The sequence below is a fragment of the Entelurus aequoreus genome, linkage group LG06 (assembly GCF_033978785.1).
Source record: "Entelurus aequoreus isolate RoL-2023_Sb linkage group LG06, RoL_Eaeq_v1.1, whole genome shotgun sequence".
In the NCBI taxonomy this organism is placed as follows: Eukaryota; Metazoa; Chordata; class Actinopteri; order Syngnathiformes; family Syngnathidae; genus Entelurus; species Entelurus aequoreus.
In genome coordinates, this window is record NC_084736.1 from 19287451 (window position 1) to 19312804 (window position 25354).

At 39.4% G+C, this 25354-nt stretch overlaps 1 protein-coding gene across 2 annotated transcripts in view; it reads right to left on the reverse strand.

Annotated features, from left to right (window-relative positions):
- Positions 1 to 25354, reverse strand: part of asic2 (acid-sensing (proton-gated) ion channel 2) — a 941282-nt gene that overhangs the window by 893126 nt on the left and 22802 nt on the right. The window lies entirely within an intron of this gene.

The following is a 25354-nucleotide window of genomic DNA, read 5'->3' on the forward strand; positions in this document are numbered from 1 at the left end:
TTTGATATCAAAATAATGCAGATAATGAAAAAAGGGTGCACCGGATTATAAGGCGCACTGCCGATGAGCGGGTCTAGTCGGGTTGTTTTTCATACAAAAGGCGCACCGGATTATAGGGCGCATTAAAAGGGGTCTTTTTTTTTTCTAAATGTAAAACACTTCCTTGTGGTCTACATAACATGTAATGGTGGTTCTTTGGTCCAAATGTTGCATAGGTTATGTTTTACAGACCATCTTCAAGCCGCTTTCTGACAGTCGTCTTATTTATTAAAGAGACTTCAGACGGTACAAAATGCGGCTGCCAGGCTTTTGACCGGTGCACCCAGATCAGCCCAGTCTTCATTGGCTTCCAGTCAAATTCCGCATTGAGTTTAAGATTTTAGTCCTGACATTCTGTGCGTTGCATGGTGGGCATACTTGCCAACCCTCCCGTTTTTAGCGCCTCTCCCGACAACCTCCCGGCAGAGATTTTCTCCCGACAAACTCCCGGTATTCAGCCGGAGCTGGAGGCCACGCCCCCTCCAGCTCAATGCGGACCTGAGACCGAGTGGGGACAGCCTGTTCTCACGTCCGCTTTCCCGCAATATAAACAGCTTGCCTGCCCAATGACGTCATAACATCTAGGGCTTTTAGAGAGTAGAGTGGACAACTGCGCACACAACAAGGAGACGAAGCAAAAGAACGAGGAAATTACAGACATGGCGACGCCGTCGACGAGCAAGATGAAGAAATACGCTTGCAAGTTCCAAAACGAATGGAAACAAGAATTTCAGTTCATCCAGGACAGTTCGAAGGGGAAGGTGTATGTTGCCTGTAAATATGTAGAACAGACTTCTCCATTGAACACGGTGGCCGAAATGATATACTCATCATGAACGGAGAAGTTAAACAGGACAATACTGCCATCTAATGGATAGCCACCGGAAAACTGAAATTCAAGTATTGCTTTTATGTAAATAAAAAATAAAAATAAAAATTAAAAAAAAAAAATATATATATATATATATATATATATATATATATATATATAGCTAGAATTCACTGAAAGTCAAGTATTTCATACATACATATACATATATATATATATATATATATATATATATACATATACATATATATATATATATAAAAAATACTCGAGTTGGTGAATTCTAGCTGTAAATAACCACGCCCCCCGCCCCCAACCACCCCCGCCCCCCACCCCCGACCTACATATTAGCAGTAATGCTACTTTTTATAGCAACGCTTTTGCCCCACACTTGACAAATTACGGTTGTCTGTTTGACATATTCCCACTTGAAGCCAAACCACCGCCAGACGATGGACCCCCTGCTGTTTTTCTTGGGAATTAATTAATTATTCCTTCATTATTACCGCTCACACGGCTACGCTAGCATCACAGCTAACGTTAGCCATACTGCTACCTCTCTGCTGGGAGAGGGCGTATACGTATGTGACGTATGACGTGACAGTATGTGACGTGTGTAAGAAGGTGCGCTTGCTGTCTGTGTGAAGCAGACACAAGAAGGAGTGGAAAGAGCCTGTCGTGTAATGCCAGCAGCTAAAGGCAACTGCGTGAGGACGGACGTATACTCGACTGTGTTGAAGGTGTGCTGGAAAATGCGGAACGGAAATTAGGGAGCAGCAGAAAAGTGGAATGTATTATTTAAATCTGTGCGTTGGAAAACACGGACCGGAATTTTTTTTAAAACTGGATCTGGATCGGCATTTTCCCATGCCTTGCCGATACGCATTTTTTGGCCAATATCGGCGGTCGATCCGATCCAAATATCGGATTGGGACATTCCCAGTGAAGATAAGGTCCTTTTTTAAAAAAATAAAAAAATAAAATAAGGGACGGCGTGGCGAAGTTGGTAGAGTGGCCGTGCCAGCAATCGGAGGGTTGCTGGTTACTGGGGTTCAATCCCCACCTTCTACCATCCTAGTCACGTCCGTTGTGTCCTTGGGCAAGACACTTCACCCTTGCTCCTGATGGCTGCTGGTTAGCGCCTTGCATGGCAGCTCCCGCCATCAGTGTGTGAATGTGTGTGTGAATGGGTGAATGTGGAAATACTGTCAAAGCGCTTTGAGTACCTTGAAGGTAGAAAAGCGCTATACAAGTATAACCCATTTATCATTTATAAATAAATTAAAAACATTTTCTTGAATAAAAAAGAAAGTAAAACAATATAAAAACAGTTACATAGAAACTTGTAATTAATGAAAATGAGTCAAATTAACTGTTAAAGGTTAGTACTTTTAGTGGACCAGCAGCATGCACAATCATGTGTGCTTACGGACTATATCACTGCAGACTGTATTGATATATATTGATATATAATGTAGGAACCAGAATATTAATAACAGAAAGAAACAACCCTTTTGTGTGAATGAGTGTGAATGAGTGTAAATGGGGGAGGGAGGTTTTTTGGGTTGGTGTACTAATTGTAAGTGTATCTTGTGTTTTTTATGTTGATTTAATTTAAAAAAATAAAAATAAAATAAATAAATTTAAAAAAAAAAAAAAAACGATACGATACGATACGATAATAAAAAAAACGATACTGATCATTTCCGATGTTACATTTTAAAGCATTTATCGGCCGATATTATCGGACATCTCTACTTTGTATCCTTTTTATGATATTGCCCCTGTTGTTTTATATCTAATTGTTGTTTTACTTCACCTCTGTTTTGTACAACGCTTTGTGATTTTATCTGTGAAAAGCGCTTTATAAATAAAATTTACTTACTGACTTACTTACTATTTACGTGGCTCACCTTCGACAGCGTCTTCTCCCCGTCATCTTTGTTGTAGCGGTGTAGCGTGCAAGGACGGGAGTGGAAGAAGTGTCAAAAGATGGAGCTAACTGTTTTAATGACATTCAGACTTTACTTAAATCAAAAACGGAGCAACATCTTCTCATCCGTGGCTCACTAGTGCAACTACGCCGGAAATGTGTCCTGTGAAAAAACCTCTGACTGGAACTCTCTATTAACCAAAGTGTGTACCAAATAAACAATGTACCAAAAAAAATTGCTTCGAGGTCGGTAAGCACAACCAGAATTATTCCGTACATTAGGCGCACCGGGTTATAAAGCGCACTGTCGATTTTTGAGAAAATGAAAGGATTTTAAGTGCGCCTTATGGACCGAAAAATACGGTAATTCCCTACTTTTTTTAAATATTTATTTTTTCTCCTATTTTGCTGATGTTGGACCTAGATTTGATATCAATATTGGTCATGACAGCCCTACTTAAAATAGGGCTTGACATTTTCAGGCATGCTTATGAGCCACATCCCTTCTGTGTTTGCTATAGTGGTTGTGGCTTTGTGTAGGAAGACATTTAAATATTACATCCAAGCAGCCGCGCTCTTAGAGGGACGGCAGCAGAGAGTGCTCGAAAGGCAGACACAGATCGGCTGGAGAAGGGAAGGCACCGACATGCTGGATGCCAGGTATTTAGAATTCATGTCAGATGTAGGATGCAGCGCTCATGCCTTCTCCCAAATGAGCTCTCCCAGGACGTGAAGTGGACTCAGACTTCTCACATGTCATAGCCTGCATTCCCCATCATTCCCTTCTCCGATACAGACCATCTTCTTGGTTTCTCTGGCATCCCCATGGTAACAAGGAAGGTCAAGTCTTTGCTTTTTTATGTAGTTTTAAAGCCGAAAACCTCTAGTGTATAACAGCATGGCTATAATAACACACTCATAACGTGCATATACATTTTTCTGTACGTTAGCCAGTTCAATTAGCCAGTTCATGAACCAGCAACTCCAAAGAGTGAGGTGACACAAACACAGCTTAAACAACTTTAGCCGGGTGGAGGCAACGTCAACATCAGGTTGCTGACAAATGGAAGGCACATTGACCTGACAAGTCAGAACATGTCCACAGAGGTCAGGTCTGTCATGTGGGAGTGCTGCAAGGACAACTTGGCACATAAAGTCCTTAAACCGACTGTTCAAGACTCCCATCTATGTTTGTACTACATATGCAAAGTCAGCTATCCCAACTGACTTTGGGGCGGACTACTCAAAGACAAAATCATTCTCTCTTGCGTTTTCTTTTTCTTCCATTTCTTTAATGAATAGGAAAATTCCAAAACACTCCCAATACATGCAGTTAGGATTGTACCAATTAATCGATTAATGTGAATAGAAAAAAGCTTCAATTCACATCACCGTATTTTCCGCACCACAGGGCGAACCGGATAATAAAGCGCACTACCGATGAATGGTCTATTTTTGATCTTTTTTCATATGTTAGGCGCACCGGATTATAGGGTGCATCAAAAGGAGTCATATTATTATAATTTTTTTCGAAACGTAAAACACTTCCTTGTGCTCTACATAACAGGTAATGATGTTTTTTTGGTCAAAATGTTGCATAGATTGTTTTACAGATTATCTTCAAGCCGCTTTCTGACAGTCGCTTCCGGATGCGCCGTTTTGTGGGCGGTCTTATTTACTTAGCTCACCTTCCACAGCGTCTTCTCCCCGTCATCTTTGTTGTAGCGGTGTAGCGTGCAAGGACGGGAGTGGAAGAAGTGTCAAAAAATGGAACTAACTGTTTTAATGACATTCAGACTTTGCTTAAATCAATAATGGAGCAGCATCTCCTCATCCGGAAACACAGGAAATGTGTCCTGTGAAAAACCGTCCGACCGGAACTCTCTAACTAAAGTTCCTTGGGTGAATAATGTAAACTCACTACACCGGTATGTTGTAGCGCTTTCATGGCGAGTTTACGGACAGATATAACTTTACACTACTTTTTATTACAAAATGGCAACTGCGGAGGATGAATGTCACATAACAAGAAGATAGAGAAAAAGAAGAAGCTTATCGACTATGGCGTCGGTGCGCGCAATTTTACTGGATTTATACAGATCAGCAGGTACCAGAAGGTAAGAAAAGTTGCTTTTGCATAATATTGCAAAACAAAATGCCAGATAATATGTTTTACCTTATACACACACCATAATACTACTTGTACGTTCAATGTGCCGACAATCCTTCAAGCGGTGCGGCTTCATAGCTTACCAAGGTCGTACTAAAACATTTTGATAGATTTTTGAGCGCCGTGTGTAATGTTCTATATTTTTAATGGAACATTTAAAATGTTGGTGTTGTTTACCTGAGACATATTGCCATCATAGTGCAGCCTACACTTATCTCTTATGTTTGACTGCCATCTACTGGTCACACTTATTACACCATGTACCAAATAAAATAGCTTGGAGGTGGGTAAGCTCAACCAAACATGTTCCTTACATTAGGCGCACCAGGTTATGAGGCGCACTATCCAGTTTTGAGGGGAAAAACATAATTTTAAGTGTGCCTTATATAAAATAAGGTACGTTGACTCTGAGTGTGAATGTTGTCTGTCTATCTGCGTTGGCCCTGCGATGAGGTGGCGACTTGTCCAGGGTGTACCCCGCCTTTCGCCCGAATGTAGCTGAGATAGGCTCCAGCACCCCCCGCGACCCCAAAAGGGACAAGCGGTAAAAAATGGATGGACGGATGGACTCTTGAACTTCTACATGGCCGCTGCAATACTGCGCACATGAAAACAAACAAACCCCATTTTTTTATTATCATTATTATTATTATTAATGCACACACACAGTTCAATTTTAGTGTTGATGATGTGCATTTATTAAAAAAAGGGAATTATGGTTATGACAAGCAGTACAATTACTTTAAATGCCATCCATCCATTTTCTACCGCTTGTCCCTTTCGGGTCGCGGGGGGTGCTGGAGCCTATCTCAGCTGCATTCGTGCGGAAGGCGGAGTACACCCTGGACAAGTCGCCACCTCATCGCAGGGCCAACACAGATAGACATTTTAAATGTTTTTCCTAAAATACACATTAAGGCTATATAGTGTGTTTTGTTCGATTACTTGATTAATTGAACAAACTAATCGATATAATACTTGATTACTGCAGAAGGATCAACGGAATAACGGCTGTGCCGATTATCAGTGCCGATATTTGGCATCGGTATCAGACTTTTTTTTTTTTTTTTTATAACTACAACAGAACGACATCAGTAGATACAATATACCCATATGATTATGGCTGCACAGTGAATCAAATTTTAATCTTGATCACAATTTGGGCATTTTCGATTAAATTAAGGTGATCGTCGACGATATTAACATTTGAAAAGCAGGCTGTGCTGCATATAATGTCAAGTAATTTCACAACCCTTAAGGCTGGAATATACTCTCGCGTCACGTAGCTGCATCCCTCGTTTGATTTATTTTTCATCAGTGGAGGGTGGCGCCAAAACACTAAGTGACAGTGTTTCCAGAAGGAGCAACCGCAGCTGTCGTTGACTAAGTATGTACCTTTTTGAGAAGAATGACGACAATCACAACATCGACATTTTTGTCTGCACTGGAAATATCCATTAGTTTACTTTAATGGACATTTTATTTATAAACCAGAGGAAACACCTTTGTGAAGATGGACTGTGCAACTTTAGAATGAGTTGCTGCAAAGGACACTATTTTATGCAGCGCTATTCGGCCGTTCAGGACACGGGACGAGAGAGAGCTATGTCATTGTAAATAAAGATAACTATTAAGTAACTATTAGAACGACGTGCTGGTGTTAAAGGCCTACTGAAAGCCACTACTACCGACCACGCAGTCTGATAGTTTATATATCAATGATGAAATCTTAACATTATAACACATGCCAATACGGCCGGGTTAACTTATAAAGTGACATTTTAAATTTGCCGCTAAACTTCCGGTTCGAAACGCCTCTGAGGATGACGTATGCGCGTGACGTAGCCCGGCGAACACGGGTATGCCTTCCACATTGAAGTCGATACGAAAAAGCTCTGTTTTCATTTCATAATTCCACAGTATTCTGGACATCTGTGTTCGTGAATCTGTTTCAATCATGTTCATTGCATTATGGAGAAGGAAGCCAAGCAAGCAAAGAAGAAAGTTGTCGGTGCGAAATGGACGTATTTTTCGAACGTAGTCAGCCACAACAGTACACAGCCGGCGCTTCTTTGTTTACATTCCCGAAAGATGCAGTCAAGATGGAAGAACTCGGATAACAGAGACTCTAACCAGGAGGACTTTTGATTTGGATACACAGACGCCTGTAGAGAACTGGGACAACACAGACTCTTACCAGGATTACTTTGATTTGGATGACAAAGACGCAGACGTGCTACTGTGAGTATGCAGCTTTGGCTTTTTTTTGCGTATGTACGTAACTTTTTTAAAATATATAAGCTTTATGAACCTTGGGTTAGGTGAACGGTCTTTTGGGCTGAGTGATTGTGTGTGTTGATCATGTGTTTGAATTGTATTGGCGTGTTCTATGGAGCTAGGAGCTAGCAGAGGAGCTAGCATAACACGTACCGTACCTACGTGCGCGTCACGTACGTAACTTTTTAAAAATATATAAGCTTTATGAACCTTGGATTAGGTGAACGGTCTTTTGGGCTGAGTGATTGTGTGTGTTGATCATGTGTTTGAATTGTATTGGCGTGTTCTATGGAGCTAGGAGCTAGCAGAGGAGCTAGCATAACACATACCGTACCTACGTGCGCGTCACGTACGTAACTTTTTAAAAATATATAAGCTTTATGAACCTTGGGTTAGGTGAACGGTCTTTTGGGCTGAGTGATTGTGTGTGTTGATCAGGTGTTTGAATTGTATTGGCGTGTTCTATGGAGCTAGGAGCTAGCAGAGGAGCTAGGAGCTAGCATAACAAACACGCAGGTGTTATTATGCAGGATTAATTTGTGGCATATTAAATATAAGCCTGGTTGTGTTGTGGCTAATAGAGTATATATATGTCTTGTGTTTATTTACTGTTGTAGTCATTCCCAGCTGAATATCAGGTACCGTGAGTATGCAGCCTTGGCTGCTAAACATTCGATAACTTGACCGTATGTGCGCGTCACGTACGTAACTTTTTAAAAATATATAAGCTTTATGAACCTTGGGTTAAGGAAACGGTCTTTTGGGCTGAGTGATGGTGTGTGTTGATCAGGTGTTTGAATTGTATTGGCGTGTTCTATGGAGCTAGGAGCTAGCAGAGGAGCTAGGAGCTAGCATAACAAACACGCAGGTGTTTTTATGCAGGATTAATTTGTGGCATATTAAATATAAGCCTGGTTGTGTTGTGGCTAATAGAGTATATATATGTCTTGTGTTTATTTACTGTTGTAGTCATTCCCAGCTGAATATCAGGTCACCCCCGGCTCTTACAGCATCTTCCCTATCTGAATAGCTTCAACTCCCCACTAGTCCTTCACTTGCACTTTACTCATCCACAAATCTTTCATCCTCGCTCAAATTAATGGGGAAATTGTCGCTTTCTCGGTCCGAATCTCTCTCACTTCATGCGGCCATCATTGTAAACAATAGGGAACTTTGCGTATATGTTCAACTGACTACGTCACGCTACTTCCGGTAGGGGCAAGCCTTTTTTTTATCAGATACCAAAAGTTGCAATCTTTATCGTCGTTGTTCTATACTAAATCCTTTCAGCAAAAATATGGCAATATCGCGAAATGATCAAGTATGACACATAGAATAGATCTGCTATCCCCGTTTAAATAAAAAAAATTCATTTCAGTAGGCCTTTAATGTGCATGTTCATGTATTATTGATGTTTGGCAAAAAAAACTGCAGACTCGTACTTTGTGACTTTCTTCTGAGCGCAACAACACACGATGCAAATGTTTAATCATTGTTGCTTTATTTCATATACTATGTGCATATGACAGTAGATCATCTGATTTTCTTTCAGTCGTCCAATTAGGTTTATTACATTTTCTAAGAATTATGTAATTTGTATTCTTATTTTACTCTTATAGCCAGACCTGTGTGTTGATTTCATACCTGACGGTTTTGGCTACAATAATTTTAGCCAAAAAATGTTTCGATATCTAACAGGGCATTTGTTTGAGTTCTAGTGAGAATTCTTCTCCGGTCTGCTTAGCTGCGTTCACCGCAGCGCTTAGGTGGCCACGCCGCCCCTAAATTAACCACCTTAGTGCTGCAGAAAACAAGTCGGTACTGGTCCGACGTTTCCTTCAAAAAAATTTACATAAAGCCTTGTCCAGCTGTTTACTGACGTATACTATTCGTGTTTATATAAACTTTCACCGCAAATTAATATTGGCTCAAAATATCCGTTATCAGCCTCCTAGACCAGTGTTTTTCAACCTTTTTTGAGCCAAGGCACATTTTTTTCATTGAAAAAATACAGAGGCCCACCACCAGCAGAAACGTTAACAAATGAAACTCCACCAGGCTGTCTTTTTTTTTAAATTTGTTGTCGTTTTCCTGTGTGTAGTGCTTTAGTTTCTGTCTTGCGCTGTTATTTTGGTGGCTCTTCCTGTTTTGTTGGTGTTTTCCTATAGCAGCTTCACATTTTCCTTTGAGCGCTATTGCCTGACCTGCTTTGTATTGGCAAACAAGACTATTTCAGTTTTGCGGACGCTATCCTTTTTGTGGGGACATTGTTGATTGTCATGTACGGACACACACACTGTAAGTCTTTGCTGTCGTCCAGCATTCTTTTTTTGTTTACTTTGTAGCCAGTTCAGTTTTACTTTCGTTTTGCATAGCCATCCCTAAGCTTCAGTGCCTTTTGCTAGCGGGACTTGCCATTTGTTCATTTTTGGTTGAAGCGGAACACACCTTTTTACCTGCACGCTGTCTCCCGCTGTGCTCTGCATATTGGGATCACAACAAACCATCCTCGACACGTTCAGACTTCTACAAAGCAACAAACTACTTGCTGCCACCTACTGATATGGAGTATTACATGGTTACCCTGCCGAGCTCTATACAGCACAGACACTAGACAACGGCACATTTTTTGCAGATTATAATTATTGATTTGCAAATAATACTTTTTGGACCAATTAGGTGAAGTTGCATAATTTCCCACGGCACACAAGACAATATCTCACGGCACACTAGTGTGCCGGGCACATTGGTTGAAAAACACTATCCTAGACTACTTATAATCGGTCAATCGCTATTGCAATAATCAATAGCTGCAGCCCTATATGCAGTACTTTTGAGTCAAAGATAAAACATGAGAACAGATAACAAAAAACGACATATATTCTTAAATAACTTTTTAAGTGGCCACTTTTCATCAAATCAGACAAATGTAAGAGAGCTGGGGCATCAAGTGGCGTATCTAGTGCAGCCAAGCTGTGTGAAACCGTAATAGATATTTGCTCACTGTGGTTTTAAGTCTAAACAAATGGCAGCCACATAAAAAACAAAAAACAAGTGAGAATTGTGTCGCCGGGAGACAGCGTGTAATACATGAGTCTACAGGGAGAATTGGGAGGCTTGGCAAGTCATGTTTTACAGCCCTGATGATGCTACCTCTTTTTTTCCTGCATCATCATGTCCTCAGACGCCACCTGACTACCGTGTGTGTGTGTGTGTGTGTGTGTGTGTGTGTGTGTGTGTGTGTGTGTGTGTGTGTGTGTGTGTGTGTGTGTGTGTGTGTGTGTGTGTGTGTGTGTGTGTGTGTGTGTGTGTGTGTGTGTGTGTGTGTGTGTGTGTGTGTGTGTGTGTTGCTGAAATCTAACCACTAAAAATAGTCAATGAATGAAAGTAAAAAGTATGAAAAATGGGTCCAAAACAACCAAAGGCTAAATCAATGCTCTCTTTGGTGTTTACCAACAGGATCCACACGGTGTGTGTGTGTGTGTGTGTGTGTGTGTGTGTGTGTGTGTGTGTGTGTGTGTGTGTGTGTGTGTGTGTGTGTGTGTGTGTGTGTGTGTGTGTGTGTGTGTGTGTGTGTGTGTGTGTGTGTGTGTGTGTGTGTGTGTGTGTGTGTGTGCTACGTGCCAGTATCTTCTCCCCTAAGCAGATTAAACAAGCACAGGTTTTGCTGGTGGCAGCGGCAGCACCTCCCGTCTCAGACATCACGTCTGCCAGGATGTAAATCGGCACGTTAACGCCAACGTAGCTTGATTGATTAAAGCACATCCATCCAGAGCTGACGTGATTGCAGCAGGCTTACAAACAAACGATTGAAAAGTGCTCCAATGCAGTTTGGGAGGCTGAGGACGTCAATTAGAAGGAAAGTCTCGCCCACTGCGAGTGGGTAGGTCGTAGGTTGTTGGATGATTGCTACCTGCTAGCATCACTACATTGTTGTTGTGATCAGATGAAATGTGTGGCTGATTCGTGAACACCAAAGAGTCATCTGATATCAGCTCACACATTCCCATGACACATCTACTATTATGTTAGCGGGATCCCACTGTCGGGCTTTTTATTTATAAAACACTTAAAATATACACTTCTTATAGAACAGGTATATAATGCTCTTTTATCAAACTAACCAAATAGCCTTATTTAATTATTCAAATTACAGTATACAGTACACACACAATGGTCGTTTAAGACCCCCTCGCTCCCTCCGTCCGCCGGCAATGCGACCTTGTACACATGCGCGGAAAATGCGCACGTCAGTCACCTCCAGTGTTGCTTTGTGTGCAAGTTCTTAAATTAAATTTAACTTATCTGGACAATATCCAGTGTTGTGGTATTTCAACCAACTGAAATCCAGTGGGCCGAGTTTGACACCCCAGCCCTACGTGGTCACACATTTGCAATACCCCTTTGCTGTGTGTATCACGCACGGTGGGAGGAGCGATCACATTCATTATACGACCCTTTTTTACTTGAGCAAGCAAGCTGCAAGTTTTGACTCCTTCAGGATATTTAGTTTAAAAAATGTGAGAGTTAACATGTATAACTGGCTGATTTGAGTATGGTGAGTGAGACCAGTTTTGACTTTGTGGATTATTATTGTGGTCTATTGATTTACTTCATAAAATGTGACATTATCATGTGTAATTGCCGAGGAGCAATGACACAAATTATAATCAAACCTGATGATCTGGCACCTGCCCGCAGTGCCAAAACCACCAGTAACTGGTGTACTGACCATGGCGTTACTGTCCTCGATTGGCCTGCCAACCCCCCTGACCTGAACCCCATAGAGAATTTGTGGGGTATTGTGAAGAAGAAGCTTAAAGACACCAGACCCAATAATGCAAATGAGCTAAAGGCTGCTATTGAAGCATCCTGGGCATCCATAACACCTCAGCAATGCCTCAGGCTGATTGCCTCCATGCCACGCCGCATTGATGCAGTAATCCGTGCAAAAGGATTCCCAACCAAGTACTGAGTGCATTAATTGACATTTTCAAATGTTTGATTTTGTTTTGCTGTTATAAATCATTTTTTTTAACTTGGTCTGAGGAAATATTCTAATTTTTTGAGATCGGATTTTTGAGTTTTCTGAAGCTGTATGCCATAATCAGCAATATTAAAATAATAAAAGGCTTGCAATATTTCAGTTGATGTGTAATGAATCCAGAATGTATGACATTTTTGGTTTTTTTAATTGCATTACAGAAAATAAAGAACTTTATCACAACATTCTAATTTTCTGAGACAGTCCTGTATATGACATGTTCTTATTTGAGGGAGTGTGTCGCCAGTTATGACTATGGACTGAATCTTTCAATACATTTTATTTATAAAATCTAACGTAATCATATATAACTGGCGAGGACCGAATTCACTAAATTCATAGCACCTTACTTGAGGGAGCATATTGCCGGTCATGACTGTATGGATTTCTTTAATAAAATTTTACATCATCATATATAACTGTCAAGGAGCGTTGGCACTTACGACCTCCTATGACTCAGCCAAGCTGTACGTTTTCGGTGGTCTTGTCAAAATTATTTCCCATAACCCGAGTGGACGCAGTGTGAAAGTCACAGAAAACCCTTGGGAAGACCATAGTTTGTGGCAATGCTGTCGTTAGGCCTATTTTAGGGGGGGCTGAACCCACCTAAAATATTCTTAAACCCCCTAAATAATTTGGTGTGGTTTTTTTTGTTGGGTTTTTTTTACAAAAAATTGCAGAAAAATTCAATATAAATATGCAGGAATATGAGTTTAAATAATTATTCACTACAATTATAAATCATTTGAAGACCCTCTGTCAGCGCTTATTATACAATCCAATCCGTTCCATCAGTAACGCTCGCATTACTATCCTAAAAATCCAGTCCACGTTTTCACGAAGTGACGTCAATCTCCGTAAATACCTGAAGATATTCGGAGCAGAATACTCAAAATGGGTGAATGAATTTGTGGCATTTGGTGACGTTTAAACAGTGTTTTCACATACTTTGCAGATTGTAAATACATTTGGATATGGTTTAATGGATTCAATGAAACACAATTGAGCATATAATGTCAACTTCTTTTTCCACTCTACTGGTACTTTAAGGCTACGTCAGATGTCATGGACAGGCCATTCCCACCCTGGGCTGGAAGCGGTTTATTTTATTTTATTTTTTTATTTTACATCAGAGCTAGAAAAAAATAGAACAAATCAAATCATTAATCAAAACAAAGGCACGTTGACCAAGACGATGACACAATTAACTGAAAATGTAGTTATGTGTAAAAAAAAGTCAAAAAGGTTGACAGAAACAAAATCCAATCATATTTAATTTTGTCTAGTTGATGGGTGGGACAAGTTCGGAGTATATCCAACCACAGCGCTATAACAGCGTACTTTGGAAAGAGGGATTGGGTCTTAGTTACGAATGACAGCCAATCAAATTATTTTCCTCTTCAGCTGAGGAAGTCAGTAGTGCCCGCCAAAAATGAAACCAAAATGTGTGGTTTTAACATTTTCCACACTGTAACTTGTACAACTGGGATTGAGAGGATTTATTTGATTTTTGTTCCTATGATGCCATCAGCAGCAGTCATTGATCGCTAAACCTTCACTGTCGTGGCTTCATCTGTCCAAAATTGATTACTGCATTTAAGATGTGACAAAATTATATTTGTGGTAATTGTAACTTTGTGTTTGAAATTATTTAAGCCTTTATAGCACAGGTGTCAAACTCAAGGCCCGGGGGCCAGATCTGGCCCGCGACATCATTTTATCTGGCCCGCAAACACCTGGAAATGATATGTGTCAATAAAGTACTTAATATTTTCTCACTAAATGTAATGGATTTTTTTCGTTTTGACAGAAAAAATATATGTACTGCTTGAAACTTCAAGCAGTACATATATTTTATTACCTTTAAAACTTGAATAGTATCCAATATTGCAACAAATATTACAGTATATTATACATTCCAAACATGTTTTTGTCTAAATAAAAATACTTAACTTTACAGCAAACTACCCATCATATTAATAAAAATTACAATAAATGTTACGTTCTTTAAAGCATATTGCTGTAAATTGAAAAAAACTACTACTTTTTCTTGTGTTAAAATTGTGTTGACTGAGCTGCCAGTTTTGGACTGTAAAATCTACGGTTGTTTTTAACGGTGTATTGCTGTAAATGGAAAGACGGTACATTTGTTTTTACGGTAGAAAAACTGGCAGCTAAATTGCCAGAGTAAAAAAAAAAAAATAGTACTGTTTTTCCATTAACAATATAATGTTGTAAAAACCAACACACAAAAATTCTGGCAACTAGTCTGTCAGCTTTTTCCATTAAACTCCCCCCAAAAAACAATGGTACTGTTTTCCATTTACCGTAATAATAATAATACCAAATAAAAAAAAACACTATTTTACAGTAACATTTTGTAAATGTAAAAATGTTTCTGTAAAATCGACAGTCTACTTAAAACAATTTATATAATTAATAATAAAATCCAGAGGCAAATTCATACATTATTTACTGTTACAAGCGGCCCTCTGATGGCAGCCATAACTGCCATGTGGCCCTCAATGAAAACGAGTTTGACATCCCTGCTTTATAGTGACCGAAATATGAAAGAGTTGGCCATTTATATGATATTAATGAGATAAAGAACTGTCATTGATCCGATGTTGAAGTGCGAAAACCTCTTTCTTGTTTGAAAGCTACATACAATATTAACTGTTCTTTGTTCAAGCACATAATAAACAAAGTGTTTGGATGTATTAATTAAATCAATGTATTCTTAGGTGCCAAAAAGTGATTAAATATAATACTTTGATATTGACACATCTCATCTCTGCATAATTTATTAGACTACCCTTAAGAGAGTTACATATATGATAAGACCTTGAGAGGGACAAGAGGTAGAAAGTTAATTGAGGGATGGAAGTACATACTGTACTGTTTTATGTGTTGAAGTACCCTATAAAAAGCTGAAATCGACCCCAAACATCAACTTATGGTTGCCAAAGTGATTCAAACTAATATTTTGATATTGGCAAATCTCATCGGTACATCTCCTAAGGGTTGTCTCCTAATTTAGTAATTTAGATAAGATGTGTCAACATCAAAATATTACTTTGAATCACTTTTTGGCAGGCAATAATACATTGATTCAATGAATACATTCAAATACTTTATTAATAATTATTTTTCTTGAACAAAGAACAGTTAATAACAAGAAAAAGGTTTAAGCAACATCAAATCAATAACAGTCGTTTACAATCTCATAAATACTATAATTTTTTTGGACAAGATGAAAGCTTAAATTATTTCAAACACATATCGTTACAATACCCACGGATGCAAGTGTTTGTCCTACACGTAGTAATCAGTTGTGGACAGAAAGTTCCAGCAGTGCAGGTTTAACAAGCTCACGGGCCAACGCAGCGGGAATCAATTTTGGCAAGGGCCCCACTAAAAAAATGGCTTGCCCACACTAAATGTTTTTCTGCAGACGGGGTCTGGGCTACATTCAGTGCGTTCACAACACTGCAGGGTAGGATGTCCAATTCTGATTTTTTTTTGTCAAATCTGATTTTTTTTATGTAGTCATTCACATTACAAAAAAAAGTGTGTTCAGCCTCCAATGTGAATGCAAACTGACCTGAATACAGACATGGCGACATGACGTCGCACATCCTGCAGTGTTTACTGAAGTAAACTTGGAAGTAGACATGTTTCAATTCTAGTAGTCTCAGTAGTCTCAGTTTGTGGCAATTTCAAGGATTCTGTGCAATCAAAGTCAACATTTTCTGAACAGTGGAGAAGATTATGAAATAAGTTTTGGAGACATTTGCCTCAATGACTGCTCTAAAGAGCATGTTGGTGATCAGTGGTGGAACATTGGTTGATGTGAGTTCCTAAAACATTATTTTTGTCTGTTTCCACCAAGTTCAATCAACTATTTATTTTGTAACAGTCTATTTTGATAAGCGAACATTATTATTCGCCATTATGCAACCGGAGAGTTCACACACTGAAGTCGCATCATAACATTATCTGATTGATTTGTAATATAAAACTCATAATAATAATAATGTTTATAATATTGCTGACAGAAAAATTACTTCCATACCGTATGATAACCAAAGCACACTACTAAAGCTTTGCAGTATAGATGTGCTACTTAAACCTAATTGATGTAGTTTAATAGCCTTAGTGTATTTTTTTACTTAGTTTACATTAAGCCGGATAAGGTTATCCAGGGTAAATCACACCTAACCTTATCCGTGTCCACACACAACAATGCCACCGTTTAAGACACCCTCCCCCCTCCGTCCGCCCGCGCAGCGCGACCTAGTACGCATGCGCGGAAAATGCGCACGTCATAGTCATCTCCAGTGTTGCTTTGTGTACAAGTTCTTAAATTTAACTTATCTGAACAATATCCAGTGTTGTGGTATTTCAATTAACTGGAATCCAGTGTGCTGTGGGGCCCTATTGTAGTGAATCACACCTGAGCCATCATAAATTAATCAAATCTTTATTAGACACGTAAACAATGTGATAAAGAACATTTTACATTAATCTAGGGATCTAGATATCTGGTCAGAACACTCCTCACTCTTTTGCCTTCACCTTCATTGTCCATTTGTTTTTGGTGACTTTATATACTCTGGACCTAGACGTTGAGTCCAGGACGTACATGGCGGACAATAACTAATACAGTCTGCTTTGCCAGTCCAAATGCATTCGCCGTTTTCCTCGACGGCCAGATAATACAAAGCACATGCTATCATTTTATCACATCCTACGGGAGTTCGCATTCTCCTTGTCTGTCCTTCGACAAATGGACAAAGTTTTTCGCTAAGTAGCATCACAGCTAACCCGGCAGGACATTGGAAAGTTCTCTTGCCATCTGAGAAGTGTTGTATCCCAAATAGCTGCAATCACTTTCTCTTAAGGTATTCATGTGTGATTTCCACAAGCGTCTGTACATGTAGAAGAAAGGAGAAACACGGCATGTAGGGATGACTCGCCTTCATATTTCCAGTGGTTGGCTCCGAGCTTTATTTTGAAGCTGGATGTGGCGTGTTCTTTCTGACGTCACTTCCTGTGTGGGCGAGGTCTTTCTGGCGTCACTTTCTCTCCGAACTCACTTTGTAAACGATCAATGAGTCTCACACATAGCTATTCAAGAATTACACGGCTGACTTACCCGTGTAAAAATTTGTCCGAGGAGGGGTACCTTCAACGCCGGTTTAGTGTGGCTAAAACGGGGCTTAGGCTAAATAATTATTAGTTTAAGGGGTTAAACGACTTAGAGACGTGTTTTGGGGGCTCTGACGACTGGATGCACTGACACAATCATAGTAAAAAAAAGGTGGAGTTCTATGGGTTTTCATTTTTATTTTCACTTTTATCGTTATCACCATAATGGCAGGTTATTGTGATAAGCCCGTTTTGCAGGCAAGAAAGTTTCTGTCCACCAGAACCACCTCTGTTTTCAGGTCAACTCTGTAATGCTGTGCAAGTTTGTTTACACTGCTATTATTTGTGCAATGTTTCCCTGTTTGCAAGTTGCCTGCTAGCTTTTCCATGCAAAAACACTGTACTTATGTGTTTGGGCCATCTCAAGTTTACTAAAGATGAGTAAAGATGACTGAAGCTTTCTTACACGTCCACTTTCAACCATTTAGACATATTCAGTGTTTGTTTTGCAATTCTATTACGGTGCCAAAAAGGTGTAAGCAAAATAATCTTGCAAGTGCAAAAAAATTTTCACAAGAACCTCCTGGGCGCTAAACCTCCCCCTGTTCTTCCAACCTAGTGACACCACTTGTATTTTCTTTGTGGATGACATCATGCAGCAGATTGCTCATTGTAAAAGGTTAGCTAGATAAAATATGGCCACAGGAGTTAGTAAAGAAATTCATTTCAACATATGCATTGTCCGTTTGTTATTTTGAACATGAGTTATTGAGTGAGCATACATCAAAGTTCCCCCATTTATTCCCTTCACAATGCCCATTTTTGCCATACTGTAAACCTGCCATATTATAATGCTTTTTCGATGAAAAGCAAATTAACCCAAGCATTTTCCTTTAAAGGGTACGTGCAAATCCTTTTAGGTGTAATTTGACCCCTCAACCACTAGATGGCGCCAGAGTAGAGTACCATACATTTGCATTGGATGCACAATAGCGTTGAAAATGGAAACATCTTAGCGAATTTATATGCAATAAAAACAATGTTGGTGAGGTTGTCCTTTAATAAGAGTTGCATGAATATGAAATTGGTTTTCTTTGGCAAAAAGCGCATGAAAACAAAAATTTCATATTGAGGGTTGATCTAAAGATTTAAGTGTGGAAAGTAAAAAAATATATATATGACTAACTTTTATGACTGAGACCCGCTCGGCTCCCGGGGACCTTTAACATTCACTATATTTGGGGCATCCCTAAAAGGGTTCAAATCCCAGGAACGACACTACTGTACCCTTCACACTGCTTGTATCTCAGCCGTAAGAGTTGTGGGACATAGTTTGAGCAATTGTCTAACACCCAGCACTCACTTCTCGCATCACAAGTGGATTAATGTCAAATCTACCGTTACAGCCATTTTGCAGGATTACTGTGTGAGAAAGACTGGTCACATAATCAGCGTGTCACAGCAAGATTGCACCACCCTTGTGCTCATCTAGAAGTGTGAAAAAGCTACGGTATTATCTACATTTTCAAGAGAATTGCCTTCCACTTGGATGTCCCCACTGGGGCAGCTCTTCTACTGCATCCAAAGTGCTTCATAAGATGAATTAGGAGAGGCAGGCTGCAGCCGTGTGTGTTTTAGTAATTAAACAAGCTGAGTCAGCATGTGCACATCTGCTGAAAACAATGCGAGATGACGCATATACACGCATGTCGCCACAAACGTGCATCTTACTGGAGGCTCTTACAGCTGTACGAGTCACATGACACCCCCATCCAATCAGTCAGCACACAAAAAAAAATACATTGACACAAATGACCAAGGAGTGCGTCATAGACCACATATGTGTGTGCGTGTTTTGGTTTCTCTAAATGCACGTGCATTGATGCATGCTTTGTCGTTCTATTTTTGGCGAGTATTCTTTTTTAGCATGGAGGGGGATTTAAAGGTGCGTCGCTGCTCTAACGAGCGAGATGAGACCCAGTGAGGCGACAAGCAAGCAGCTGCAGCAACAGGCTGAGGCCTTCTTGGAGTCTCTCTGTCAACTTGATTATCGTTGAACGTGGACCACAACATCCAAGATGGCCGCCAAAGAGGGAGGGTTGGGGACTAGAGGACATGCCAGGACGCTACACGAGATTTCACGTCTCACCGCGATAACGATTCACATTACATTGCAGAGAAAGTGGATGTATGAGAGTGACTTTAACCTGCAGCCTTCTAATGGCCACAGGGGGGCACCCTTAGAGGGAGGGAGGGAAAACTGCTATCAAACAAAGTTCTGGTATGTACAGAGTATACCTGCATGTCAGTGCAAGATTGCACACTGTCAGAATAATTGTATCTAAGTTATCACAAAACTCTGTGTGTCAATGAGTTCCCGGCGAGCAGACAAAAGCTGTCTTTGATCCTACCAAGAAGAAGGCTTGTAAAACTCCACTGTGTAGGATGGGAAGCAACATGAAGGTGTTCTGATTCTTTAAAGTATTGTAATCAACAGAAAGATATTGTCTTGACCCGAGATCTACAAAGCGAAGAGGAAGCAGGACCTGACTCCCCTCCAGGGACATTTTCTTTGAACTGTTGTAATCAAAGGCGATAGCTGTTTACGACCCCTGTCCCTTAGAAACAGCTGTTGCCATGTAATCAGGGAAAGTCCAAATAAAAGAGGAAGCGTACAATCTTTCACCAGAGTGTGATGGAGACTGTTCAAGAGTACAGCCGAGACGTCTCTCCTCAATTGAGCCAAATGTAATTCTGTCTCTGTTTAATTCCGTGCTTCTTGTCTTGTGTAATAGATGTCATCAGTGTTTGAACCTGACACACACACTGTGTGGCAAACACTAGCTTCTAGAGGTGTATCAAATACTGGTTCGATATCAGCAAAACCTTACATGGGCTTGCATGTAAAATATCCAATACAGGCACTCCGAGGTGTTTACTGGTGCAAACCTGGACTGGATCCACTGTGGACTGGACTTTCACAATGTTATGTCAGACCCACTTGACATCCGTTGCTTTCGGTCTCCCCTAGAGGGGGGGGTTACCCACATATGCGGTCCTCTCCAAGGTTTCTCATAGTCATTCACCGACGTCCCACTGGGGTGAGTTTTTCCTTGCCCGTATGTGGGCTCTGTACCGAGGATGTCGTTGTGGCTTGTACAGCCCTTTGAGACACTTGTGATTTAGGGCTATATAAATAAACATTGATTGATTGATATACATCCTTGAATAAGCACAAGGTTGATTTTTTTCTTGTATTTTATTTTACTAGTGCTCCAAGATATTGCTCTAAGGCTTTCACAAAGTCTACCATGATTAGTGGTAGCCAACACAGAAAACAGGGCTCTCGGTGCTGTTGTTGAGGGAAGTGGCGTTAGGGTAATGTTAAAAGTTTGTGGGATGTTTTTTAGAGGGCTTTATAGGAGGAATAGATTAATCCTCAAAACCTGCATTGTTAGCCGCCTCTTCCAAGCAGTATGCTACGATGTAGAATGCACAGAAAAGGGAAAGACAAGTATACTTCTCACTTAAGGATTTTGGATGATTGATGAAATTAAAAAAAATGCAGTTTCATTTTTCAACATCATAATCCAGGTTTTTAAATGTCTCATATCTATGGCTGTCTTAATTACCGTATTTTTAGGACTATAAGTCGCAGTTTTTTTCATAGTTTGGCCGGGCTCCAGTGCGACTTATATGTTTTTTTCCTTCTTTATTATGCATTTTCGGCAGGTGCGACTTATACTCCGGTGCGATTTATACTCCGAAAAAATACGGTACTTACGTTTATTTCCTAAAAATGCGACTGGTCTCGGAATCTACTGTACCTTAAAATCTAGTAGAGACGTCCCAATTGTCCGATATTTGCCTTTTTTCAACTGACCATGGCTGATGAGTTGCCAAACCCAGCCAATCTTTACCACAGCTGTGTCCCACTTCAGGCTGCAATGATTCATCAAGTAAATCTATTAATTCAATTAGAAAAAAGCCTCAATTTGTATTTTTGTTGCTTCGGTGAGTCGTTTAATGAGTAAAATAAGTGCAAGACTGCTCCAAATACAGTGCACATGAGCGCCGTCCACCTGTTAGTGATGTGGCCTGTGTGTGCATGTGGGAGTTCGGGGGGAACAGCTGAGTGCGGCTAAAGAGAGACGTCTCAAAGAAAAACAATGAGAAAGTGGACGAGAGAGAAGAAGAAAGAAGCTGTCAAAAGTTCTGCAATCATTTATTTTTCTTGTTATTATTAGTAATTTTTGGGTTCGTTTTTTTATTGTTTACAAACTCAGAAGAGTAGGTATCTGGATACAGAAAGGCCTTAGTTATTGTACATTAGCCAGTGTATTTATTTTTTTTTTTTTTAATTAATGCAGCATTCAATACCACACATTTAACAAATCGGATTTAGCAAATTTAAAATGTAATAACATATTTTTTTAATTAAATTGTGTTTATTTTAGTTACTTGCTATAAAACATTTTGAGTTCTAAGATATATTGTCAAAGTATCACATCGGAGCTTAAAATCGGATCGGATCTGATGCCAAAACATTGAATGGGAATCCGAGACCAAAAATGCTAACTGGAAAATCCCTGAAATCTAGCAAACGTGTTTAATTTACAGATGAATCCGATGAATCTGGAGATTCATTTTTCACACTGAGCAGCAACAATTAAACAGTGACAGAGCCCATCTTCAAATGAGATGTTAAACATGAGAATTACTGCAATAATACTGTTGGATGGACACCAGTCTACAGGAGATTATGACACCAACACTGATGTAAACAGCTTTAAAGTACTTGAATGCAAGGACGGAAACAAGAAAGATGTCTTCCATTTAAACCGCTTACTGGCAGAGAACAGACCAAGGCCAAACAACCCGGATACGACTGAGACATGCATTGTTGACCAAGATATGAGAGATCGACCGATTAATGGCGCCAATGTTTGGCATTTTGACATACAGTACAGGCCAAATGTTTGGACACACCTTCTTCAAGCACACCTGGGAAGTGAAAACCATTTCAGGTGACTACCTCTTGAAGCTCATCGAGAGAATGCCAAGAGTGTGCAAAAAAGTATTTAGAGCAAAGGGTGGCTATTTTGAAGAAACTAGAATATAAAACATGTTTTCAGTTATTTCACCTTTTTGTGTTGAGTACATAACTCCACACGTGTTCATTCATAGGTTTGATGCCTTCAGTGACAATCTACAATGTAAATAGTCATGAAAATAAAGAAAATGCATTGAATGAGAAGGTGTTTCCAAACTTTTGGCCTGTACTGTATATTGGTATCAGCCTTTTTTTTGTTACAACTACAACAAAACTACATTAGCAGATACAATATACACACATGATACCAATATTTTGTATTTAAAAAAATAAATGGAGAAAGAGATGTAACTGTAGCCATGCCTGCTTGCCCTGCATTAGAAACTGTATTTTTGCTGGAGCCCAATTTTCTATTTATTCAATTCATTTAGGAATAAAAAATACTCCAATTGTCAATAATTCTACCCAAATATAATGTAGGGTCATTAAAGTTAATGTTCCGTGATTCAATCAAATAGCGCGACAGAGATGTATGGACAGAAAAGATATCTCTGCCAAAAATCCAAACTTTGTTTGACAAATCTTGACAAATAGGAGACCTATTATGTAAGTAAAGAAGAGCAGGCAGCAGATCACACATTCTCATACTTTCTGTAATATCCAAAAAGAAATGTCAGACAGCTTGAAAAATGTCTCAACTATAAGCTACGTTAAGGAGCCCAGAATTGTTTTTATTTAAATGTTTGCAATATTTCAGGGTTCCTGTGATGAGTACTAAAATCAATGAACTGTTCTGAAACTTTATAAACTTGAGTAGATAGCGAGTTTTTGTAATGTAGAGAAATCCCATATTTAACAATTTAGCCAGATTTCCCATATTTTGACATGCAAATGTCGATGCTCCTTTTAGACACAAGTAATAAAGACCTTTGTAATATCGCCTGATGTTTTTGCAGCTAAATTAGCCACAACATTAGCGCAGCATAAAACATGTCTACTAGGGCTGCAATTAACGATAACTTTGATAGTCAATTAGTCAATGATTATCTTAACGTTTGATCGACTAGTCGGATGATAAAGCGTATACACATTTAATGGCTCTAATTTTTCCATCGACTTCTAAATGCAGCTTAAGTTATTTTAGGCATGTGCCTACTAACAACAAAGATGACTAATTCATTCATAAATATTTACTGTAACTGTGCTGCTTATTCAGCTGTTACAAAAAATGTAATTATTATTAAATGGTTTTCATTAATAAGAAAGGAAAAGCAAATTGCTAAAAAAAAAAACCACAAAAAAAACACAAATAACCTTGTGTTAAAATAGCACAGATGTAAAAAAAATCTAACTTCCTCAAAAATAAAAGAAGCATTTTGTGATGTTTGAAAAGCTGCACATTGGTATATTGACTATTGATTAACTCTTGGAAGTTTAAGCATTCTTATAGACTCAATGTGTACAACTGTATCTTTGATTAATTCTAAAAATGTTTAATAGATTGTATGTTTAATCTTATCATACCTCGGCATTGGTGCCTGTCTGTCGCTGTATGTTTGTGTGTGAGCGCGTTTTGCGTTTGTTATTGTGCCTTTTTTTACGGCATTGCAAATTGACACTGCTTTAAAAAGTAATTTAATTGATGTAAACAAAGTTCAGCTGGCTGACTTTGGCTAAAATTATAGTTATTTTTCACACAACTTCGTCTCACACTTGTTAGCTAGCTTGCAAGGTAGAAGCGAACACTCTATACTATAGAGAGCCTACTGACCAACTGCATTTCTGTCTGGACTGGAGCCTGCAGTGCCTCAGACTGGAAGTCTCAGCAGAGAGTGGTGAGGACGGCGGAAAAGATCATCAGGACTCCTCTTCCTCCTATCTAAGAGATCACAAAAAGCCGCTACCTGACCAGGGGTCGGAAAATCTGCAGAGATTCCCCACCAAGGACTGTTTTCGTTGCTGGACTCTAGAAAGAGGTTCAGCAGCCTCCGTAGCAGAACCTCCAGGTTCTGTAACAGCTTCTTCCCTCCGGCCATGAACGCATCATAATAATCCCCTCAATTCCCCCCAAAAATGTATTAACTCGCTGGAATATAAACACAGTACAACATACATCCATAAAAATGGATGCATATGCAAAAGTGCAATATATTTATCTGTACAGTAATCTATTTATATCTGAACCTTATTGCTCTTTTATACTACCATGAGCTAATGCAACGAAATGTTGTTCTTATCTGTAAAGTTCAAATTTGAATGACAATAAAAAGGAAGTCTAAAGTCATACCGAGGTTGAGACCGCATCCTCCCTTCAAATGTCTGACATCATGCCTCCTCTTTAAATGCTCGCGTATCACAAATGTACTGCCATAAAAACAAGGTCCGCTTTGCAAAATGAGCAATGTTTTTTAACAAGAATAAGAGGAAATGTGTTCACGCGTTACAAGTTAGCACTGACGATGTTTTTGCGAGTGGCGGTGCGGACCCACTTCCGCCCGGAAAAACACGAGTGATGAGGTCACGACTATTGTCGACAAATATAATTGTCGGCGACAAATTTAATTGTCGACATTTGTCAACATTAAAAGCCCTAGTTGCTACTGGTCCGAATTTCCTAAAAAAAATATTGTTAAAAACAACTTAGAGCCTTGTCCAGCTGTTTACTGACGTATGCTAGTTATGTTTAAATAACTTTCAGACACATGAACAATAAGACCTGATAGCTCAGTTACAGCTCATTTTTATTACCTGTTACCTATTCTGTGTTATATGTGTTTTAAGTTGCATGATTGTACCAAAAAAAATTCCTAGTTTGTGAACCCGTTCTCAAACAATGGCAATAAAACTATTCTGATTCT